General features: G+C 43.0%; 1 protein-coding gene across 3 annotated transcripts in view; it reads left to right on the top strand.

Annotated features, from left to right (window-relative positions):
• Positions 1-1,401: 1,401 nt before the first annotated feature.
• The window catches only part of LOC128705743 (uncharacterized), a 37,836-nt gene continuing 33,237 nt past the window's right edge, over positions 1,402-6,000 (top strand). For 2 of the 3 annotated variants that reach the window (XM_070084461.1, XM_070084459.1), the window contains exon 1: positions 1,493-1,600. The gene's annotated coding sequence lies outside the window, so the exon portion shown is untranslated. Of the gene's footprint in view, positions 1,601-6,000 lie in introns of all 3 variants that reach the window. The other variant, XM_070084460.1, reaches the window with a different exon arrangement.

Genomic DNA, 6,000 nt, shown 5'->3' with positions numbered 1-6,000 from the left:
CGGATACCTCGTCCTGCTGGATTGAGAACCGTGTCGGTGTAGCAGGACATCGAAAATGAGACGGTGAATGGAGGAAATAAGGAGTATCAATCACCCACAGTTAAGTAACCCTTCTAGTTATAACAAACGTATGCTGGCCAGTGGTGTTATGTTGTAATTAGATAGGTTATGAGTGGTCCAGCTACATCAAGTGACCACCAGAGAACATCTGGTAAGTGGTGGGATTATGTACAAATGTTTTCCTTGATGGATGTATCCAGGTGTATCCTACCCCACCCCTTCATTCAGCTAAACTAATATAATCTATACAGTCCACAATTAATTAGTAGCACCGTACTTGTGGGTGCTATCCAATCCACACTGGTCTCGGATAGATATGGATAAGATTGTGAGGTCGAGGGGACCACTTGCCGCGACCAGGGGTGGTTAAGTTTTCTCACATGTCTACACGGGGTGACTACGGTAAACAATATGATTGTCTCCCAATGAGATTACTGGTATGTATATAATGTTGAGGTACATACAGGTAAGCACCCTAGAAAATTTTCCATAGTCATCATGGGCTTGGCCTCCCTAGTTTTGAAGGTTCTCATTATCCATCCTGTCATTTTTCTAGCAGATGCGATTGATACAATGTTATGGTCCTTGAAGGTGAGATCCTCCGACATAATCACTCCCAGGTCTTTGACGTTGGTGTTTCGCTCTATTTTGTGGCCAGAATTTGTTTTGTACTCTGATGAAGATTTAATTTCCTCATGTTTACCATATCTGAGTAATTGAAATTTCTCATCGTTGAACTTCATATTGTTTTCTGCAGCCCACTGAAAGATTTGGTTGATGTCCGCCTGGAGCCTTGCAGTGTCTGCAATGGAAGACACTGTCATGCAGATTCGGGTGTCATCTGCAAAGGAAGACACGGTGCTGTGGCTGACATCCTTGTCTATGTCGGATATGAGGATGAGGAACAAGATGGGAGCGAGTACTGTGCCTTGTGGAACAGAGCTTTTCACCGTAGCTGCCTCGGACTTTACTCTGTTGACGACTACTCTCTGTGTTCTGTTAGTGAGGAAATTATAGATCCATCGACCGACTTTTCCTGTTATTCCTTTAGTCGACTGGTGTGGGTCGCGTCCTGGGGGACAAGATTAAGGACCCCAATGGAAATAAGTTAGACAGTCCTCGATGACGCACTGACTTTCTTGGGTTATCCTGGGTGGCTAACCCTCCGGGGTTAAAAATTCGAACGAAATCCTATCCTATCCTATCCACTCCTCTTCCTCGGCTCTACGGATAATTTTTTAACTGTTTTTGGTGGGACTGAGCTTAGGTGGGGTGTGTGGGTGTTCCGGTCTGCTGGGGCTTGGCGAGGGGGTCCATCTGATCTAATTATTAACTTCTAATTCCTGTTTTTATTTACAAATGAACTCTTGTTTCTTTATTTGTTGCCCAGCTTTGAGCAACAAGTCTTCCCCGAACATCGAGAAATCGGGCTCGATACTGCGGAAGCTGTCAGTGGCCCTCAAACCCAACAAACAAACAAAAAATACGGTGAGTCTTGTGGAAATTATTTCTAAGGTTTCGAAAACAGTGGACATCCTATGTAAGATTCATTGCTATGTGTCTCAGACAGCATTACTCAATCTGTGCTGCTCTCTACTATACCTTCACCTCACCTGTGGAATTTATGAAGGCAATAATAACTGTACAAAGGTGCTGTAGCTGTGATGGCCCGGTGGCCTGGTGGCTAAAGCTCCCGCTTCACACACGGAGGGCCCGGGTTCGATTCCCGGCGGGTGGAAACATTTCGACACGTTTCCTTACACCTATTGTCCTGTTCACCTAGCAGCAAATAGGTACCTAGGTGTTAGTCGACTGGTGTGGGTCGCATCCTGGGGGACAAGATTAAGGACCCCAATGGAAATAAGTTAGACAGTCCTCGATGACGCACTGACTTTCTTGGGTTATCCTGGGTGGCTAACCCTCCGGGGTTAAAAATCCGAACGAAATCTTATCTTATCACTGGAACAAACAGTACACAATATGTACACACTTCCATTCTTCCAGAGTTTAAACTTACTCAGCATACAGAACATTCACTCATACTCTACATACTATATGTACAGGGCAATTTAAATATAAACCCAACTAAAAAACTTCCTAGAAAGCTACAAATGAACTCTGGCATAACGCAGGCTGCAAACACCACACCCCTCATGGAAGGTTCCTTGATGTTGGTGAGGGGCTCTTGATTTAGAGAATTGGATCTGTGCTCCAGTTCCCCGAATTAAGCCTGAATGCCTTCCACATCCCCCCCCCTGGTGCTGTATAATCCTATGGGTTTAGTGCTTCCCCCTTGATTATAATAATAATAATGCAAACACCACAGATTATTCCCCGTGTATGACAACCTAAATTAAAACTCAACAAGCATTAAAGAGTCAAAAAATTCGATAATTGCCAAAAATTCCAGATATTTATTATCAGCCAACTGCTTCATAAGGTGGGCCTGTGGCCTGGTAGGCAAAGCACTCTCTTCATGCTGAGGGTGGAAACATTGGGCGTGTTTCATTACACCTGTTGTCCTTGTTCACCCATCAGTAAAATGGGTACCTTGGTGTTAGCTAACTGGTGTGGGTCGCATCCTGGGACAAAATTAACTTAATTTTCCCGAAATGCTCTGGGAGAGATACATGATTATGTACACCTGGAAAATCCTAGAGGGACTAGTACCAAACTTGCACACGAAAATCACTCCCCACGAAAGCAAAAGACTCGGCAGACGGTGCAACATACCCCCAATGAAAAGCAGCGATGCCACTAGCACGATAAGAGACAACACAATAAGTGTCAGGGGCCTAAGACTGTTCAACTGCCTCCCAGCATACATCAGTGGAATTACCAATAGACCCCTGGCTGTGTTGTAGATGAATGGTTCGCAGAACCAACACGTTGATAAATTAGACACATGTGCAACTCTTGGGTATCTTTATTAAGGAAACGTTTCGCCACACAGTGGCTTCATCAGTCCATACACAGGAGAAACTTGAAGAACAGGAGGAGAATGAGGTAATCAGTCCCTCAACCTTGAGTCGATGTTGTCAGTCCATCAATCTTGAATAGAATACGGCATATCAGCGGAGAAGCAGCTTATAAACTGTAGGCAGGAGAGGTGCAGCAGTCGTAGGTGGTGTCACATTTGTCCAATGTGGAAGTAGGTCGTGCCCAAGGGTTAGGCAAGCGAAGAATTCCTAAGTATTAACATCCCAAGAAGTTGCAGTGTCTGACAGGATTGTAGATGAATGGTTCACAGAACCGACACATTGATAAACTAGACACAAGTTCTGTGAACCATTCATCTACAATCCTGTCAGACACTGCAACTAACTGGGATCTTAATACTTGGGAATTCTTCGCTTGCCTAACCCTTGGGTACGACCTACTTCCACATTGGACAAATGTGACACCACCTACGACTGCTGCACCTCTCCTGCCTACGGTTTATAAGCTGCTTCTCCGCTCATATGCCGTATTCTATTCAAGATTGATGGACTGACCACATCGGCTCAAGGTTGAGGGACTGATTACCTCATTCTCCTCCTGTTCTTCAAGTTTCTCCTGTGTATGGACTGATGAAGCCACTGTGTGGCAAAACGTTTCCTTAATAAAGATACCCAAGAGTTGCACATGTCAATTTATCACCCCTGGCTGTCTTCAAGCAGGCGCTGGACAGGCACCTAAAGTCAGTACCTGACCAGCCGGGTTGTGGTTCATATGTTGGATTATGGGCGGCCAGCAGTAGCAGCCTGGTTGATCAGGCCCTGATCCACCATGTGGCCTGGCCACAGACTGGGCCGCGGGGGTGTTGACCCCCGGAACTCTCCAGGTATTACAAGGGGCTTTCTATATAGTAGTATGTCATTGTCAGCTAGGCCTGTAATACCTTGTACATGTAGAAATAAAGATTATTACAACATTATGCTGTGCCATCTTCCATTTTACATGAGGGAGATTAAAGTCTCCAAGGAGTAAAATATTTGGTGTGGGATTTTCTAGTCTATCCAGATAAGTATCTATCTTCCTCAGCTGATCTGTGAATTCCTCAGCAGTTGATGATGGTGGTTTGTATACTAGGAGAATTACCAAATTCCTATTTTCAACTTTAATGCCTAGAATTTCTATTATATATCATTCGTTGAGTTCAGCACTTCTGTGCAACAGAAAGTATCCTTTACATAGATTCCTACTCCTCCCTGTGACCTATTGGTTCTATCACATCTATACATGTTGTGGTTTTCTATCTTTATCTCTCCGTCCAAAACATTCCTTGTGTTTGTTTCTGTAAATGCTCCAAATATGGCATTTGCTTCTGTTAGGAGCCCACTGACATAGTTAACTTTGTCATTTTTATTTGATTTCAAACCCTGAATATTTGCAAATATGAAGCAGGAATTACCATTTGGAATATTTTGTCTCACTTTGTTTCATTAGTACCACTGGTGATGTACTACCTGGTATGTCCTCTGGTGTACATGCCCCTGGTTTCTCCGGTAGTGGCTTCGCGTTTGGTTGCTTATTCGGCCTTGATGGGCTGAAGCCTGGTTTGGTATGCCCCATTTTACTGCCTACCTGTCCTCTCTGTATCATTCCCCCTGTTTGTCTCTTCCTTTGGTTCAATCTTTTCTCTTTTTGTCTAAAAAAGATTGCTGTTCAATTTCCCTTTCTCTGCTAACTCTGTATTGCCACGTTCCTTTTATATGGTGGTCTGGGCAGCTTAGGTCATAACATTCTCTGGAATGCATTGAAGCTTTACACATTACTGGATAGAAGTACCTGCACTCTTTGTTGAAATGACACTTTCCCCTCCTCAACATGTTGGCACATTTTCTGGTGTGTTTATTCCAGCAATCTCTGCCATATAGGCACATACCTTTTGCATACTAGTACTACTGTAACTGCAAATGTTTTGACTACCTATATTTACTGATTTTGTGTCATTCCCAAGTTCTGCCACCTGATCCGAGTTCTCTTGTTCACTTTCTTCTAGGCTAATTTCTTCCCTTTTTTCGTTTTCGTTTGTTCCTGCTCTAGCTTTCTCATCCTCCCTTTCCCTTTCCCTTTCCACTATGTTATGTATCCCTGTTTCATTCTTTTCCGACTTGCTCTGTATGATGTTTTCCACTCTTGCTTCCACTCCTTGGTTTTCACCTCTGTTTGCACTTTCCTCCTTTTCTTGTTCCTTATCCCTCGTTTTCCACTCTTTGTATAACTCTGGCAAGCTCCTTAGAAACTTCCTTATGCTTTCTAGGTTTTCACTTTTCAGTACCTCTCTTATGCTTAACCATCTGTCCCTCTCACTGGGGGAAATCCAGAAACGACCTTCATGTTTTAGGTCATTTGTCATGGTTGCATGAAGGTTTGTACATGATTTGTGTGATGTTTTACCACATATTTCACAATCATTGCCCCTCGTGTTTCTCCCCCAAAATTTTTCACATATGCAACAGATGTGAAAGACGTCTTCCCAGACCAAGCTGTATGCTAAGGACTTCGTAATATCATTTATTTTTTAATAAACAATGATTCCACAAGTCTTTGTAAATACGTATACCCACACTCAGGTCACTATTTTCATCCATAATAATTTCTAGTGTTAGTGTTTTTTCAACAAGTACACCACTGAAGTTCAGTAAATATATAGTATTTCCTGCGAGACATTTGTGATACGAACTGTGATACAGTATTTCCAGTCTTGAATATTCAGTCAGATAATAATTTAATTAATCCCACTTGTGAATTTATGACCACTGATATTCCTTGGTTTTTGATGTCGTGAGCAAGATCATCAGCATCACCCCCCTTCCTTGTCTATCTCTCTGTGGCACCCCCCATTACCCCTCTTTCCTGGTGTATAACCTCTCCCACAATAAAACACATTGTATAACATAACATTGTCCCGATCTTCAAGTAAGCAAAAAAGTTGTCTTGAAAAAAAAAACGTAA

The sequence above is a fragment of the Cherax quadricarinatus genome, chromosome 13 (assembly GCF_038502225.1).
Source record: "Cherax quadricarinatus isolate ZL_2023a chromosome 13, ASM3850222v1, whole genome shotgun sequence".
Classification (NCBI taxonomy): domain Eukaryota; kingdom Metazoa; phylum Arthropoda; class Malacostraca; order Decapoda; family Parastacidae; genus Cherax; species Cherax quadricarinatus.
This window is presented reverse-complemented; position numbering and strand designations above follow the sequence as displayed.